Source organism: Hirundo rustica, chromosome 3 (genome assembly GCF_015227805.2).
Source record: "Hirundo rustica isolate bHirRus1 chromosome 3, bHirRus1.pri.v3, whole genome shotgun sequence".
Taxonomy (NCBI): Eukaryota; Metazoa; Chordata; class Aves; order Passeriformes; family Hirundinidae; genus Hirundo; species Hirundo rustica.
The window spans coordinates 48,307,318-48,326,562 of record NC_053452.1 but is presented as its reverse complement, the minus strand read 5'-3'; the positions used below and the strand labels follow the sequence as shown (position 1 = coordinate 48,326,562).

The window sequence follows — 19,245 nt, the reverse complement described above, 5'->3', positions numbered from 1 at the left end:
AGCCAGTATCTTCTGCAGATCAAAATGTTTAGAATGTTTTAAAACAAGCACATGCCTGTCTAGATTTATCCTGGAAGACAATATAACACCCATCTGTGTAACTCCAGAATTACTACCTGCTGAAATGAGACTCCTGTGAAGCTGAAGTTTTATGTAGCTCCAGATACCTCAGGCTCACCCTTGTTTCCAGAGCACATTTTGCAATGCTTCATATTTAAAGCTGTATATGTATGCTCAGCAAAACAAGATCCCTTCCTTGGGGGATGAGGGGAATGGGGGCATGGCAGCTAACTACCAGCCCAAAGAAAGAGGGAAATGAGCCACAGTCATTAAGTAGGTCACTTCCACTGTGTGTAAAAGTGTTCTTCTGGTACTCAGGTTAATCTCGGAAACAAGGAGCTGTCTGGGCTCAAGTCTTCATCTGAGCTTGCTGCTTCTGCTCCAGAAAAGCAGGTGAAGTAAGGGAAAAATCCCTGCATAAAAATCGGTGTTTTCAGCTGATGAATATATGATTGTGGATTCTAGTGAAACTATTTTAAGTCCCAGTAATTAAACATGTGGTTTAGTTTTGTTCTGTTCATCTATGTATCTTCTTAACAAAAAAAAAAAAAAACACCAAACCCCACCAACCTTCTGTAGCAGCTGCATTGGCTTCTGCTAATATTTGCTTCCCTTACAGTAAAACCTAAGCAGTTCAGCAAAAGATGTAAACCTTTTCTTTACTTTTATGTCAGATCATGTCTTTGAAATGGCGAGCTTCTGCTGGAAGGCAGAACACAAGTTTATCTGTGGTGAGTGGGAGGTTGTAGTGTTAGATCTTCTTTCAGGAAGCTTCTTTGACCCCAAACAGAGGGTCAAAACATTTTGGTCATCAAAGCTTTCAAACAAGGGGGTTCAAAGATTAAGGTGTAACAAAGGTTTTTTTTCCAATAAATTTCTCAAAGGAGTGGGAAGGTTATTACTACTGTCATTGTTTCGTTGTGGCAGATAGACTGCTGGCCTGAGACTTTGCCCTTGCTGAAAAACTGGTAACAGCTCATTTTTGAAAAGTGGGTGTTTCCTCTGCTTTTAATTCACCACATTAGGCTTTCATAAGGAAACAAACAGAAAAACCCACTGTCATTTCTCATGTTCCTGTTGCTTTCCTGAGAGACCTGTGTCACAACGACTTCCTGAGGGTGAAGAAAGCTGCTGCTTCATTTTTTTTTTTTTTTTAATCCTCCCCTTCTAGGAAACTGTTGGTTTAGGAGTGATTCTAGTAACCTGATACCACTTAACATATTTTTGCTGGAATATGGAGCCTACATAAATTGCACCATAAGCAAATTTCTTTATAATGGAAGGATTGGGAAGCTGCAGCTTGGCAGGCCATTTCATTGGTGTGGCTTTTTTAAGGTGGATTTTCCAGATGTTTTTTAATGGATGATATTGTAGACTTCTTCAAAGGGTATTAGGAATACACAGTTGCCGCTGCTCTTAGAGCATCCCACCTTGGCTCCACATTTGGAAAAGCCTGATAGATACCACTGTACAATCTGAAAGGAAAATTGCTGTTATTTGCACTTTCCAATGTGCCTAATTATGTGTCAGTGTTGCACAAGCCCACAGACTCCTGATGAAATTGAATCCCATCTCTACAGACTCAAATGTAGAAGAAAAGTTGGGTCTTCCCTCTCACAGAGATAAACAGACAAAAATCCAGAAAGAGCAGCAAAAACCAAGTAACACATTCATTAAACCAAAATATCATTCCTTTCTGGGACACAGTAGCTGATATGGGTACTTATTTGGATAGAGGATGTGCAGATGTAAAGTGACTCTGCAGCATGGCGTGATGCAGGCAGGGGCTCTTCCAGTGCTGGTCCTGAAAAGGAGCCAGAACAGAACTTTTAGTAGGAGAATCTCCTCCTAGATGATCAAAAGCTCTTTTAGACTATGTTTACAGTGAGACCAACCAACCAGCTGGATCCACTGCACACAGAGTGCATCCCAGGACTCTGGGCTGGTGAGAACCTTCACACCCTCTAACTGATGGCCTGAGACACTCAGTACCTCCTGCTCTGTCAGGGGCTGGCTCTGTCTGTCTGTCTGAGCACATTAACAGCAGCATGGCCTTTGCCTTAGACTTTCCCAGGGTGCCAATGCTTTTGCTAAGATTTCCTGACAGCTCTGAGAAAAACAATTCTTCGTTAGGCCAAGGCTTATTTCTGCAATCAGTAGGAGATGCCATCCCTCCCTGCATTTAAAAAAAAAAAAAAAAAAGGTTGGGAAACCCTGGCCAATGACTTTGACATGGAAAGTACTTTCTAGAGGGTTTAAAACTTGCATTGTTTGACTGGCAAAGGCTGAGGCGCTGGGGAATGCTCTGAACTATGAAGACCATGCAATCTCTGTCACCACATTATCCCAGCTGGAGAGCTCTGTTACAACTCATTAATGCTCCCAGACCATTCAGACTTGATTTTGTTGTCATTACAGTATTATCTGTCCCTGAGATATTGCAGAGTAGTACACCTTCCACCAGCTCTTCCTCTCACTGCAGCACAGGACTGCACGTTGCACATGGCTGAGTTGTTTGTTGGGCTGTGCCACATGGGAATTTCTCCTGATAAGGTAAACCTTCATGTTCTGCCCAGACATGGAGCCTGGCCCTAAGAATGAAGGAAAGAAGGAGATTTGCACTTTGTTCCTTCCACTAGAAAGAATGCTGCCCAGTGGTCAGATTGAAGTAAACACAAGATAGGGGGCTGGAATGCAGCTCTTGCCTTATCGGCTCCTGGTCCCTGCCTCAGGAACCCTCTGTCATCTCAACATTTATTACAGGCTTACCAAGCATCAGAAAGGGCTCTGGGTTTTGGGCTTCTGCTGCTAAGTAACTTATGTGATGATGAATGCGTTATTTAAACTTACAGCACCTTGCTTCATTGTCTCCAAAACTCTTAACAGGAATTTCACTGGGCTCCCTGAAAGCTCGGGGTCCATAAACCGCTTTAAGAGTCTTTCCTGAAGTATTTTCTTGTTATGCGCAAATAGTATAATAACCTTAACCTGAGATTATTATTCCAGAGCCAAGTGGTAAAAACCAGCTCAATTTCACACTGTATAGTTTTGGCTGCCCTGGAATGGGGTGGTTGCATTGATGCAGGGCTGCTGCTTTTTGTCTTGGTTTCCTCTAGGACCCATGTAGCATAATGATGGCGTAAAAGCTAGCTTTTCCTTTAGGGTAGCTTTTTGGGTTTAAAGTCTTTGAAATAAGTAGATCCCCTGTTAAATTACTCAACTTGCTTTTAAAAGGTCTTTTAAAAATACTCTCAGAGGCTCCTTTTTGAAGAAATAGTTACAAGAAACTAAGCCATGTATCTTCACATAGTAATTATGATAATTAGATCTTATCCCTTAGTGTTATGCTTTAACTATTCAAAAATGAGGGTATAGCCTTACAAAACCCCTTTTCAATATATGTTTAGAATATGTGGCAGCCTGGTTTCTCCAGGCAAAAGACCACTTCTGCTGCTTTCTGACTGCTAAGAAGGAGCTGGTCTGTACTCACAGGAGCGATTTCCCTGGGGATCCCAGCCCTCAGACACTGACACTTTGTTCTATGGGTTACCCGAACATCTCTAGCTTTGGGGGTTGCCTCAGCTCATCTCAGCTTGCAGGTATCCATAACCACTATGTTTGGGATTAAGGTTTTTTTAATATTTTATTAGTAATTTTGTAATCTGTAACCAAGAGGAGGTGGATTTTGAAACTGGTTTTTCAGATAATCATTTGTCTCCCAAATTCTTAAGTAATGGCTGCTGCGATCATATTTTCATTGCAGTTGCCTTGCCCTCTACAAGGGCCAAAATCTAGATGTGAGCCAAGAGGTGCAGCTGAGGGGTGAAATGTGACATTTCACTGTAGCTGTGCAGAAAACAGGTGCTGCAAACTGGCATCAGGGAAGAAGCACAGCTTTTAAAGGGGTGTGCGGTGAAGGAGCCAAGAAGGTAACCTACCTAGCACAGAGATACAAATTTATGGCAGTAAAGGCCTTCTGCCACAGGGATTCCCAGAGATCCCTCACACAGGAAGATCCGCTGTGTTTGCGCTCTAATAAAAGAAGATTAACTAGGAAGCAGTTTGTTTGACTGAATTCTACTCTTAATTTTGGTCGAGGTTTTGGTTTTACTGACTTGGTCTGCTTCACTTTTGTAACTTCTTTGGTGTCCAGAGTTCTTAGAAAGAGTTAAAACGTCCCATAGGGACATACTTAGGAAAGACAAGGAAAGAATAAAACCAGGAAAAGTGCTTTGGTAGAAAACATGGAATATCTCTGCCAATGTGTGCCTGGTAACAAAAAATTGGTTAGGTGGAATTTTTCTGGAGCAGCCTTTCCAAACAAGGCTCGTAAGATGAAGTAGTCACCTAAGGCTGCGTTGAGATAGATATGCTGATGATAGCCTGTGGGGAAAGCTTTCAAATGGGGTGAAGTCCATGTCCAATAGACTAGTTCAACGGGTCAATTCCCACTGAATAAATTATTACCATTTTTCAGGAGAAAAGGCACCACTCTCACGCAGCAGAGCCTGGCTGATGGGTGGCCCTCAAAGGGTTCTGCTGCAAGAAAAGCTGCAAACTGAGGCACTTTGCAAAATGGAGTGAAAAAACAGAAGCTCTTGTTTCAGTGTAGCAAAGCATTTGTCATTTTCATTTCAAGACAGATGAATTTTTGACAGATAACAATCCATTTGAGCTCTATATACCCCATGATAGCCCGAGTATGAGTGCTTGACAGATGCTGTCTTTCCAGAGATTTTGCTTCAGGACAAGTGCAATGAATGTTGGCATCTGAGAGGTTCACAAAATTTTTTAAGGCCATGAAAGAGTTAAGTATGTGTAGGTATTTGTACACATCCACACATGCTTATGTATTCAATATATTAGAAGGGATTGCAAATTTTTAGCAGAAGCTATGCAACTGGGTCAGTGTGAGAGTAAAAAAATATTATTAAGTCTTGAGGTTTCTTCATTTTTATAATTTTTATTAAACATTTTTAAAGGACCTCCTTTAAAATCCCATTAAATGCTTGCATTTGCCTAAAATGTTTACCTGTGAATTGACTAAGTTTGAATATGGTGGTATAGGAATATTTGTGTTTGTTTGCTGAGTTTTCACTCTGGGAAAAGCAAAAAAAAAAAAAAAAAAAAAAAAAAAAAAAAAAAAAAAAAAGGCATTTTCTCCTGGAAAAGATTCCTCATATACAGATTTTTCACTAACTTTAATAAAAAGTCAAAGAAAAGAAAACATTCAAGTCTCTTGACTCTTGCCAGCTCCTGCTGCTGCTATTTGTTTAGAGTTTATTCCTTTATTTTTATTATTACTGACCATTTATTAGTACTGTAGCGGTGCCCAGATCTTCCCCGTGACGATCGTAAGTACACGTACAAGTCTCGTAAACAGACGAGCTGATACCATTTCTTCCATGAAGAATCCCAGCACACAGTCAGCCGACCTGGAGCCAGGAAGTGCAATACAATAAAATCACATCCAGGCTTTGGGGTACTTTTATGAGCAAGCACAACCAGGGAGGGTTTGGAAAAACTGCTGCCAAAGACTCAGGTCTGAATGCTGTGGGGACACCATTTTATCCCTTCTTCTTGGGATAGAAAGGGGCATTTCTCAGACAAAAGAAAGGCTTGTAGTCATCCTGCAGAAGTGGCGAGTGACTGGGTTCTGGGGAAGGTGTGTTCTGTACCTTTGGACTGTGGGTCTGGAGAATGTGAGCAGTGACCCAGTAGCCCAGCTGGGCATGAAATTTGGAGCCTGGCATCAGCAGATGCTGAGTTTGATGATCACCCCACCGTGTGTCACCCTTTCTTGTAGGGACAGAAGGACCTAGGCTGGAAGGGCAAGGTCGAGCCATGGCTCTGGGAGCCTGGGTACATTTCTTCCGTAGTGATGGCTTCAGTAGGGGTCACCAAGATGGGCCCTTGATAAGGGAGAGAGTTTGCAAAGGGAAGAACTCATGAAGATTTGGAGCTTAAAGAAGCTGAAAAAAAAAAATAAAAGGTAAGTCAGATAACCTGTTATACCAGTGGATAAAGTTTGGGAGGACATTGAGAAGGAGACAAGTGTATGGACTTGCACTGTTTTGAGAGTGTGGCAGGATTGAGAGAGAACTGATGGAATTTAATGGAAGATGCTAGGTCCACTGAGACTGGGAAGAGATTTCCTCACCTACTCACTCCTGTGCGAGACAGTCTAGTTACTCAGAGGGAAGATAGCACAGCAGAAATGAAATCTGTGATTTTTTTTTTTTAAATATACAGAGATTGAGAGGAAGGTTTTAAGAGGCTGCAGACACCATCTATTAGAATACAGTAACTACAAATGTTATAAAGTTGTTGAGTAGAAAGAATGCAGATATAAATGTCAGGACTGAGTAACGCAGGGCTCGATGGTTTCTTAGTAAAAGAAGTGCTGGGCAGGACTGTGAGGGCTCAGCTGGTACAAATGGAGAAAGCCACCAGTAAGCCTGAAGTTAGAGAAAGTGTTGCAGTAAAGAAACTAGGGCTGCTGGGGCACTGGAGTGAGACAAGGATGTTGGGATGCGGCAGAAGGGTAGAGATCACAAAGCCCAGACATCTCCTGATAAAAATAAAAATAATTCCTTGGAAGCTAATGGACTTGGTGTGATGTCCATTAGGTGAGGACAGGGAGGGAATGAAAGAATAGGATGCTGATGCTGCAAAAAAAGATGTCTGGAACGTAATTCATCTTTAAACCTGCTGTATAATGTCTGGCTTGGGCAGGCCTGTGCAGTCAGGGATGCTGACAGCAGGAGAACATCTTCATGCCTGCCATGGTGGTGAAGCTGAAGGGAATGAAGTGAGTTATTAACTGTAGTTTTATGCCAAAAAAGGCAAAACATTATTCCTGTAATGAGCTAAACTGATAACTGGTAAGAACTGTTTATGGTTAATTCAATGTAAATTAAGTCAACAATATATAAAATATAATCAGGTATGTTATGAATGTTAATTTAATTAACACATTAGAAACATGGAGACAGTCATTGGCAAACAGAATTATAAATGTTTAAATAATGCAGTAGTTGCAGAGTGAGGTGTAAATTAAGTCAAATGGACAGTCTCAGTGACAGAAAAGGTATTTAACAGGTGATTAAAAAACAGTAAGAAAACAGCATTCTGCAGTGGGATTTTGGAGGTCAGTATAGGCACTAGGAGAGCAGTATTGCATTGCCATATATCAAATGTTTTGTTTATAAAAAAGCAATGATTTCTGTTTCTTTATGAGAAAAACAAAAAATAGAACATCCATGCTCTTTCTGTGAAAGGAACAGTATCTGCAATATTCACCACAGCAAGTCTGAAAGAGCATGGAAAGTTATTGTGCTTTTTGATTCAATAATCTGCCTTGAGAAGGCATTCAATACATTGTTTGCAACAACTATTAATGTTATATTAAGGACAAAATCCAAGTAAGCTCAGCAACCTGTTGCAAACAAGAGTAAACTGGTGTGTTAAACCTATAGCTCTTTTACAGTGGTTATATAGCAGCCTTGTAGCATGAAAAATGTAATTTGTTGGGATATGTTTCTCTATGGTATGTTTCTTTTGGGTCTTGGGAATTGTCCTGTCACTCAGATCATGCCCAATAAAGGAAAAGGCTCCACCTGAAGTATTGCTGTTGTCACATGGTATTTATGTTGCTGATAAACAGGAAAATGTTTGCTCAGCACATTATTCTAAGGCCATTGTGAACCAATATGCAGTTTCTCAAACAGAACTAAGTGGCTGCATCCTGTATTTTAAGGCTAAAATCTGAAAAATTATGTGTGAGATAGGAGTCTTTGTTCTTTTAATGTGCTTGCTCTCTTATCCTTTACTGGCAGAACCAAGCTTCTGTGTGGGAGTTGTGATGCTGAAGTCAGGAGCTTCATTCTTAGCACAGTTTTCTAGATGGGGAGAGTTGTACCCTCTCATCATCCAACTAAACTAGGTTTTTACATGGCCACTGCAAATATATTCTCTTGCTGCTGTTTCCCATATCTAAATATTTAATTCCTAGATTCTAAACTCAAGGAGCATCTCTCAAAAAACTCCATTGGGAAAGGAGAAAGAGTTCTTTTCCTTTCTTACAGCCTGGCAGAATTTTCCCACAGAATAAGATCCTTCTGTGCATAATTTAGTTAAAAATAAGAAAAAACCTGAAGACAAAATGAGTGAAGTTTCCTGGTTTGAAAAATACATTTTTTATCCTGTATTTTGGAAGAGATTTTATTGCACCTTTTTTCTGTTTGATTGTTTTGTTTTTGTTAGTGGAGTGGAATTCAAAGGAATGAAATTAAACCTATGAACCAGTACCAGTAATCACATTAAACACAGGATAATTGAGCTAGCAATTTCCCCCAGCTGTAGGCAGTTTGTGAACTGCCAGGCAATAAATCCACTGCCATCTACCACAGAAAGTACTGTTGTCTAGTTTCCCTTCCTTTTGCCTTGGGATTTACTTTGCATTCAGTGGATTGTTTCAAATCCTTGCCTGCATTCAATATGAAGGCTGCAGTCCAAGTGCAGCCGAGGGTTTCCTCCTTTGCAATCACTGACCAGGGCCAGGCCTTTCAGTATTAAACATGCTTCAGGGGACAGGCACAAAGAAGTGATCAGGTGGTGGGGAGCCTGCTTTGTTGCTGAACTCAGAAAACAGGTCAGCTGTCTTTCAGCTGCCTTGAAAAAAATATAAAGGGGGTGAGGAATAAACTTGTTTTTCTTTCTTTCCTATCAACATTGTTCCAAACCCAGAGGGGGGGAAAATATCCATCTCCTACAAGCTGTATGAATACTGATGTTCAGATTATAGGTTGTTTAATCTTTCTGCTGTGAGTTCTCCACTCGTTGGGCTGTTAAGGGATGTGATTGCCTGAGCAGTGCTGGAGCAAAGAGAAATGCTCTTGAAGCAGATCTGCTCATACCCTCGAGCACGATGGTGTCAGGCCACTCCAGTGCTCTGCTGCTGCCACCTTTCTAAGCAAAATCACAACTCTATAGAAAGATCTCCCTTAAATACCCTGACTTTAACTTCCTCACCAATCCTACAAACAGGGAGTGGGGGGTGTTATGTTTCCTTTTTCCCCCCACTCTGTATGAAGAAAAACTTCTCTGTGAAAAAGAGGGCCTGTACTTGGCATGTAGCATAGTAACATGAGCATAATAAACAAGAGTGGCTGTCCCCATAAATAATAAAAGGAATGTTTCTCCTCACATGGCAGCTTTTCAGAGGAGAAAAGGCAGGGAATAGGTAGCCCTCCTCTAACGTGCAACCTTGCAAACTCTAATCCCCACTTCTGTTGTTTTCATTGGCAAGCCACCAGCTGGTGGAGAAGGAGTACCTCTCTGCTCTGCATTCCCTTCTGACTTTTACTCTCTTTCTTATCTCTCATGCCTTGTGCCTGCTGGAAACTCAGAGGCTCCTTAAAAACACAGTTGTATTTCTTCCCTCTGCCTGTGCAGTGTTTTATATTCTCATGACGATGGAGACATGCTCTGCTGGCGATGAACTTGGACTCGTAATATCAGCATAGAGGTGAAAATAAAGCATTCACAGCTTAACATCCTCCTGATTTATGTTCTTGCAGCAAAGGTGATGAGCTCTTGATACAAGTGAATAACTGTACCATTGGAAAACGTTTCTGATGTTGTCTCAGCTGCTTAAGCAAAAATGTTAAGCTTTCTCGCTGTTAGGAACATGATTTAGTGGCACGTCAAGATTTCCCTTTTCTGGCCACTCAGTTTAAACTTTTAATATATTGAAGTTGGCTTCAGTTTTCAGAGCCATGTGTTAGCTACTGCAGTAGCTGAAAACGCATGCAAATTATCCCTTTATTCTTGCTGAGATTATGACATTAAAACAACAACAACAGAGAAAAGCCTGTGCAGAGAGTATCATAAATAATTTAGCTTAAGTGAATGCTGAAATTAGTCAAGGCACCACATTGCTTGGCTCCGAGCAGTCTATTTACAGCCAGATATGTAGAGTACACTGCAGCCAAAGCATAGGCTTACAAAAATGGAAAGCAGGAAAAACAATATGATCTTCTTTTAAAGAAGCATGTTGGAATGATCTGCGGGGTTAAATATACCTAGACAGTGCCCTGTGCCATAGCTCCAGCGATCTTGGGAGAAAACAAACTGTTTATAGAGAGCCCTGAGCTGGGGAAAGAGATAATGAAATATGCTCGTATATTATTGGCAAGTGCCCTGAATGGTACAGGCAAGCTAAGTGCATACAGTATTATCTTGCATAATTATTGGGTCACTGTACTGTAAACTAAGTGGCTTCTATACTTAGCCACACTACTGTGCTCACTGCCTGATTAAGGACTAGACCCAGCTCTCTCCCCAACCTGGCTGTATTTACACTGAGCTCAAAGGATCGATTTGGGGCCTACTAGTTCTTCTTGGGGCCTTCATTTCTGAATAGCTAAGATGAACATGGGGACAAGATAGCGATGGGCATTCATAGCCATAGCAATAGGGATCTTACCACTAGCCTTTCCAGGTAGTCCAGGGCTTGAAGACATCAGGAGGCAGCAAGAGGACAAACCCAAATAGATGACTTGCATTATTTTAGAGAGACAACAAGAACTGATGTGAACTATGGACCAGATTATTTCACAGCTAGTGCTTAGTTTGCATGGATCAGAAACCCCAGAAAATCTCATCTGGGGAGAAAGTATGTGTTTCTTATCTATTTCTTTCAGTGCGATCGTCACGTACAGGTACCACTTGAGGAGGGACTTCTACCAGCACAATACAGCAGATCAGGGAGCAAGCTGTCTGCAGGCTCATAGGTTAAAAGACAACTCTGCCAGGCAAAAGCAGCAGTCTATGGAAAGGGAAAAGTTGAAAGGCTTTTTTTTTATGGGCACTTTCAGAACCACCCTTCTTAGCACATTTATGAGTCCCAAAGTGACTGTTCAGTTGAAATAGTCATGGAGAATGGGGGGAAACCCAAGATAGCCCATGGCAATTACTTAGGCAACAAAGTGTGTGTGCATATACATATCCTCAGAGAGCTTAGCGGGCTAGCTGAAATGACACAGGACTAAGATAAAGTCAAGAGAGGCTGTGAAACAAGGGGTGAGAGAAGGAAGAGGAAGCCAAGGTTACAGACTGGGATGAGATGGAAAGAAAGGCCAGGAACTGAGACAGATAAATGGGAAGTAGAAAACACAGTGGGAAGAAATGAAGTTGAGAACAGAAGAGTAATGGAGAGAGAGTGGAAAATGAAAATAAAATTAGTAATTTTGTTATTTAAAGGAAGGATAGCAGCTTGAGCCTTGGGAAATACACAAGGTCAGAAAATAAACCAAAAACCAATGTAGAAAAAGTAGCGTGAGAAATCATTGAGCAACAGTAACATGGCAAAGGAGATGAGAAATCTGTCCCAAGACATAGTGGCAGTCACATCATTAAGATACATCCTTTTAAGCAATGATAGGACTTCTTCTAAATGCCTGTGCACCTCTGTGATAGGTCCCTACCAGTCTTTATTCTGAAAATCCACAGTATAGGAGTGAATACAGAGGTAATTAGAAGAGTATGATTTTTTTTTTATACTTGTATCATCTGACATATTACTAATTCTTTCCAAGTCCCAGAGTAACACTGAATTTCAAGATCATAAGGCAAACTTTAAAAGGTTCTTGCTAACTGTGTCTTCTTTCTGTTCTATTTTCATGGGGAAAAGGTAACAACAAACCCTAAACACTAAGGATTTCCTGTGCATACAGCCACTCTCTCCAAGACAGTCACTGGGTGTATCACATTGTGTGACTGCCGCAATTTCTGGCAGAGAATTTCCTCTGCCAGTCATACCTGCTCTGTCAATGATGTCCATCATCCAAACAAGCAGACATGAGGAGACAACGGTCTCATGGAGAAAGAGGAGACGGTGAATGTGCTTTAAGTAGCAGATAAAGAATCTTTGACACATCTTCACATCCAGTGAGTCACTAATGCCACTTTCATAGAGGGAAGAAAAGTCAATAGGAGTCTTCTTTTAGCAGTTCCACATGACACCTTCAAATGCAGGTCAGATTCTTCCAATCATATGTTTTAAGCTCTTTAAATATCTTTTCCAAAGATTGAATTCTATTTGTGAACAATGTGAAAAAAAGAAGCCAAGATCTGACATAAAACCTTAGAAAAACTCCATTAAGACTTTCAGCCTTCATATAACCTTGTCAAGAAGCAGTGGAAATAAAGGTTTAACCCATTCACCTCTCTTCCTGTGCAAGCTGGGACAGGACTCTGGGCATGGACACAAGGAAGCAGCTTTTGCTGCATGACAATGCATAGCGTGCTTAGGATCACCGCTTATCATTGGACTTGGACTGGCTGTGAACCTTGTGTACATGGATATGGTGCTGTGAAACACCTATTTCTCTCTTTTTTTAAGGTGAAGACTGCTTGTGTAGTCCTTAGGAACCCTGAAGTGTAACACTTTTACAGCACAAAGGCTCATCTTTCTACTACAGTGAACCAGCCCGCTAAGGGTAAGTGACAGGTAGTTTTAATCCTTTGGATGTGTTTACCTGCTTCAGAGATGGCAAGTTATGAAAAAGCGACCTTGGTTTTCGAGACTGAGAGGAGTGGTTTTGAAACACTGTAAGTGAAGCATGATGTATGCTTGCAAAAGCACATTCAAAGCAACTTTTGTGAGAACGGTTTGGTTTTTTCACTTTCAAAGAAGTAAAGCCTGCCTTACGTATTTAAGATTAGGGAAAAACCTTACAATACCTTACTGCACAGGAAAATTTGCCTTATTAAGTCCTGTTTGCCTCAGGTAAAAAAAACAGAGCACTGAACAAAATGCCACTAGGGCTAGGTACATTTCTTAGAAACTTACTACAAGTCAGAATATCTCACAAAAAGATGAACTTGGTGTTTCCATGAGTAACCTTTCAATCTTTCCTTGTGGAGGGGTCAAGATGCACAGGAGCACCTTGTGAATCTTAATGAGGTCTAAATGAAGGCTCCAACAAGCAGAAGTTATTTCTGGATCTTTTATATCTTCAGTGAGCTCACACACAAAACAAGTTGCCATGACTCAATAATATTTTTTTTCTGAATCCTTGAGGGCCTTGTTTGGTTTATTTTGTGGGAATTAAATTACACTTGTAACTCAAACTTGCAGTGTGTGCATGCAAGGTAGAGGGAGGCTGCTTGGAGGGAAAGTGTTATGCTCTCAGTAACCTTTTTGTATTTATTTGTTCAGCATGCTAGCTCTTGTGCTATTTGCTGGGAAGGAATGCCTACACAAAAAGCTACGAGGTGGATAAAATAAAAAAGCCTAGAATGTTTTGAAAGCCTGCCCCTAAACTTTGGACTGAAGGGATCTGTAGAATTTTTGGCACATTATAAATCTGTGTTTATTGAAAAGAAAAAAAAAACTCAACCCAGCAGCCCCCCTCTGACTCTGGGTTTATGTCCATTGAAGTCTATGCCAGATCTGGTTTATAGGAAGTTAAGTGCTAATAATTCACAATAGATCCAAGAGAAAAGAAAACTGGAACTGCATTTTGGGTCGAAACCTGTTGTTTTAAAGTCTAAAAATACTAGGCAATTTGATCTTAATTAGAAGATCCAAGCTTACATCACATTGTTCCAACTCTTCTCCTAGAAACTTGAATGTAAACTTTGTGTTTAAATATAAACCCACCTCTGGGGCTGGCCTGTTCTCTTTATTTATTTTATTTGCCAAGCTGCTGAAAAGGTCACGTGCACAAAAAGAATGCCCCGCTCCTAATCTTTTTAAGCTATTGACAGGATAGTTCATGCAAAGCACTTGGTTTCATTGTGCTTCTAGAAATGAAAAACAAACTGTCTTTCTTATTCCACAGCCCTTTTCTTTCACATTGATACATTTCTGTTTTTCTCTCTTAAAATAACTCTGGCCTTTGGTTGCAGACACACCATTCTGTATGGGACCAAATATATGCTACAGTTCAGAAGTAACCTGGGCACTAAACTCTTACTGTGACGAGATAAAATCTTTCCTTATGCAGACCTTACTAATATCAACAGAATAAGTTGTCATTTCATTACATATGCCTTGTTTTAACCCTATCTGCCTGTTGTTCATATGCTTCCTGAGAACAGGGGCAGGAGAATTTCAGGAACAGTAGATTGTGGGGTTACTTAAAGTATCATCAAACTTGTAATCTAAGTTGGAGCCCTGACAATGAAATCTAGCACTCAGGCATGTGACTTTGTGTCACTTTCTCCACGATGCCTTCTCATTTTTCCTGGACCTCTGTCTTCCGCATTTTCTTGGAAATTTTCTCACCCCAGTCAAAGTCCCAAGGATGGGCTTAAAGACACCTGCAAGATTTGTGTTTATTCTTTTGGTTATTCATTTGGCTGTGGATCAGAACTGAAGTATGCAGTTGCTCTTTCAAAGAACTGAGTTTAGGGTGTTCATTGGGGACTGGACCCCTGCGCTTGTGGCATCACCTGTGGCTATAATCCCTGCTGACCCCACACCAGTAAATGACCTGGGAGGCAGGAAAAGCCAGGGTGATGCTGCTACATTCTATCCCACCTCTTTTCCGTAGTTCCTAGACTGAGTTAAAAATGCTGCTCCTTTGATACAGTGCCACATTGAAAAGGAAAAGTGTGAAACTTTACTGAAGTGTAATTTAATGAGCCGTCCACAAAACACACCTGAGGAGGCCTGGGCATTTCTAATTTTCTACTTCTGATAATTTTCTAGTCACCTGCTCAAGTTGGCTGTCACTGATGCAGCTGAGCTTCTCCGCTGCTGCTTCCTCATAACCCCAACCTGAATTCACCAGGTAGGTATCCCTGATCATCTGAGAGGCTTGGTTTCACATGGATACATTGAATCTGCCCAGCAGTGCCAAATCCACTTTTCTCAAGGATTTTCTGGTCTGTGGATCTGCTGGCATGGATTTCTAGTGACCAACTTCTAGCAAGGTGAATGAACCTCTTTCTCTCTTCTTATCTCTTTATATACAAGGTGTTTTGGAGCAGATAAAGCTGTCTACACATGGCAAGGTGAGCTGTGTTATATGTTTTGAGGGAACATCCAGAAAGATGATTCTGCATAGAGTAGCAGGATCAGGATATGCATTAAGGGAGGGGCAGGGGAAGATTAGCTCATAGATTAAAGATTAAATAAAATAATGCAAGATTAAATAAGCATAAAAGTAGTAACAAAAAATGCCAGATTCAGAAGCTTTGAAGCCTCCCTGGTAGCCAAGGCATTACAATGGCTTAAACAGAAAGCCTGTGAGTTGCTTTATTGTGCTCTAGTGGAATACACAGTCTTATTTTGTACTTGCTGGCCTATTTTATACTTATTTTGTGTGGATATGGCGCAGAAAATACTCAAATGCAGAGCAGGATTGAATTTAAAACATGCTACAATGTTTTGCTTATTCCTGTACTTTATCACTACAAACTTGATCATCTTTGCTGGCATTCAGAGACTCCACCATTGCTCTACTCTCAGCACTGCCTGATAACAGGAGATTTGTGAAGACATTTCTGTGCAACAAAGAAGGGAGTGGACAGAAGCAAACTTTTCAGTGACTCAGAATTATATCAGTGGTAAGTCTAGGGAGAAACAGATTTTTAAATCTTCTGTTGCCTTTGGAACAAATTGAGAGGGGGAGGAAGAATAGTTCATTTACATTGTAAAATCCTAATTTTTAAACAGAGAAAGAGAGATGTATTTAAGGAGAGAGAGCCGTGTATTTTTAATTGTGATACTCTCCTTTCTACCAGTAGTTCTAGAATTTCTATTAGGGAGAAAAACAAATAACAATGCTGCCAACTACAGAGATGAAAGAAGAAGCCAATGGAGAGAAACAGATTTTTTTTTTCAAATAGTACAGTGATGACAAAATACCAAGGCTCATTGACAGCCTTGTCAAATCTTAAAATTATAGCTAATGATACAGTAGTGGTTCTCTGAAATTTTTAAAATACCACAGCACATGGATTTCTCACTGCATTTTCATTTTGCTTCTTTTCTAGAGAGAACAAACTTTTACTGATTCTGCTGCTAGGTAATAACAGCCAGTGTAAAATAATTATTATCTCAGACTACAGCATAAATTGGATCAGGCGATCCTCTGTACACTTTGTTATCAGCCTGCTGGGAGCAAATATAGCCCAGTAGTATCAAAAGTCATTAGTTCAAGTCAGGACTTGGGTGACTGAGCAGGTGGAAGTTTTACATGTCAGACAGAGGAAGCTTAATGCAATATTGAGTAGCAGTTGCATAAACTCTGCTAGGGTGTTACTGCTCCTTTACAGAGGGGCAAGCTGCAGAGGTTAGGGAGTTTGAAGTGGTTAGAAAAGTCAGGTAGTTCACAGCCATAAAGCTTCTCTTAAGGTTTGGCTAGATTCAGGTTTCATCAGCAAATTGTTGCTAAGGAAGTAATTTTGTAAGATTCTTTGCCTGCAACTCTATCTGAAGGCAAGCTAATTTGCACCACAGTGGTGTTCTCTCTCTCCCACCATCATCTGGCACTGAACTGTGAATGGGATTGAGATTTACCATTCATGCAGGGTTTTGTTGTGGATCTCATCTTGGGACATCCAATTCTGTGCATGTGATCCACAAAGAGTTGGTACAGCCAGCCAGTGCTGTGGTACTGCTCTGCCTCAGGGTGAAAAGCGCTACCAGCCTGGGGACTACAGCTCAGGCATCACCTCTGCCAAAACCACTGGCACTGGGCTTTAAACACAAGTTCTTTCTTCCTCCTTCCATTTTGTGTGGCAAGTAGAAGTTTGATTTTTCTAATCTGAACTATGCAGTAACTCAGGTATGAGGTGGGATGCAGGAAGCGCCACGTGAGAATTTCCTGTAGTGGCATGGGTGATAAGGGCATGCATATAGGAATGACTTGGACCCTCCCTGGTTGAGGAAGACTCTGCATCCTAGTTGGTGCCTTTCTGGTGAGTGCTGTAGGCTACTACACAAACTGTATCTGGCCTCTGCTGGTTTAAAAAGTGCCAGTAACCAACAATTTGAGGAGAGGTAGTGCATAGAAACAAGTAAAAGGAGTAAAAGTAGAGGTAAAATATTGTATTACCTCTAAGATACTGAGAAATACACAGTTTAAGGAGAAGGGTGTTTAAAGCTGAGAAATGAAAATGAGAACACCTAAGACAGCAGCAAAGTTGAAAGACCCGAATATGCTCATTTGAAGGGTGGGGCAGAGATAATACAATCAAATAATAACTACATTTGAAAAACTAGCATATGAAATGGAATCTAGAAATAAAGATTTTGAATAAGAGGCTGTGACTTGGTCGGATAGTAAGGAAAGGGCATAAATAACAATAACAAATACGTCACTATGATTAGGGTGAAGAAAGAGTACAATGTACATAAGTAGTTGGATCCATTGCTCATATCACAACCCTCTGCAAGACTTGTAAATATTGAATGAAGTATAACCAAAGATATTGAGAAAAATTTAAAATAAGCTCCAGCATATACTTTGGGAATAGATTATATCATAGTGAAGAGGTGTATGTCTTTATCAATTGTAAAGTTCCTCTTGCTGACAAGGAAAGCATTAGACCCAAGTGCTTTGAATGTCAAAGAAACACATCAAGGAAAAGAAAAGTTATTGGATTAAAGATGAAAATTAGTAGGAAAAATGAAAGGCGGCTAACAGAGCAGCTAAAGAAGGGGGCAAAAAAATTTAACCTAAGACTAAAGAGAGGCTAAGACTGCTGTCTCCCTCTCTGGTGGGCAGAAAGATGATATTTAACATAAAGGTCAATGCTGGAACAAGAATAAAGTAACACAAACTGCCTTAAACAAATATACTTTGAAAACTTCAAAAATTTTGAAACATCAGAGAAGAGGAGAACAACTGCCCAGTCAGCATAATGGAAGAAGCATTTTAAGACAGATCTGTCCACACCTGTTGAAGATGGATGAATTGTAGACTGCAAGGCTGACTGATAACTGACTTGTTAACCCAGGAGATCCTTTCCAATCCTCTTTTATAAACTGGAATACTTGTCGACCAGTCTTCTTACTGATAATGCCTCAGACGATAATTTCTAATACCAAATAATATTAAAAATTTATGTGACTTGTTCCTTTATCACCTGTTACTCTTAAGGAAGATGTAGAGAAGAGAGGTATAACTTTTTGTGAACCATAGGACTCTGTAAGAATGCAGATATTTTTTCTGATAACATTGGGCAATGTTTTTTGCATAGATCTAACCTGCTAGTGTTTTTTTTCATAGATAAAGGAGATGATCACAAGGGTAAAAGTTATGATAAACTAATACAAATATTTGCATTTTAAGTACACATTTTTATTGTGTAGCCAATATCACATGTAATAGAAATAGGCCTGTGGAGGGACTTGGAAAAGCAATTCCATTTATTCCCTGAGGGATGAACTATACCCTACAGCATTCCCAACACATTTGTACTTTAAGTTCTTTGTAGACATCTCCAAAGGTGGAATTGAACTACTCCAGCTATTGCATTGCTTTTGTTGCACTCACTGTTTAGAAAGGTTCACTTAAAGCAGTGCTGAGCAGGGCGAGGTTACTTTCTGTGCCTTGCTGGCTTTTCTGTATCTTGCTGACTTTTTTTCGTAAAGCCTAATATGACATTGCTTACTCTGAAATTCTTCCTGTTTTACAAAAGGACTATTTTGTGAAGATAAGAACATGGATCAGCCAGGCACTTTCGAAACAAAGAACTGAAACAAACTAATGTGGGTGGTGAGCAAGAACTGGTCCTTAGTAGAAATATTAGAAAAGTAGAAAACCCAGTAAAGAATCTGTTAATAAGAAGAAAAACTCCACACAGTTTTGAGTTTTAAAGGGAAATACAGAAGCACAAATAAGAAGAACAGTTGTTGGTTGATAAATTTCAATCTCAGATTTCTGGAACTTAGTCAAAGGAGAATACCCTGGTAGAAATAAGCCAGTAAACATGAGTAGAATATTTAATTTCTTTTGTTTTACACATATTAGAAACGAAAGGAATTCTAGTAATAGTTGACATTTTTTTCCTAGTAGAAGGGAGAAATGTTACATTGAGAGCATCATAGAAGAGAAAAAAATGTCCATGTAATGAAACAGTTATGTAATTTGAAATAATGCAGTGTTGCATTTGACTTACTTCCCAGCTTTTGCTGATGTTGAGGTGGAGGGGTTCTGTGTT

General features: G+C 40.2%; 2 long non-coding RNA genes across 2 annotated transcripts in view; both read left to right on the top strand.

Annotated features, from left to right (window-relative positions):
* The window catches only part of LOC120750613 (uncharacterized), a 38,060-nt gene that overhangs the window by 6,370 nt on the left and 12,445 nt on the right, over window positions 1-19,245 (top strand). The window lies entirely within an intron of this gene.
* On the top strand, window positions 5,918-15,623 carry LOC131378519 (uncharacterized). Its single transcript, XR_009207669.1, has 5 exons — window positions 5,918-6,052; window positions 12,467-12,563; window positions 14,783-14,864; window positions 15,050-15,087; window positions 15,519-15,623. It is a non-coding gene; the product is annotated as an uncharacterized LOC131378519 (long non-coding RNA).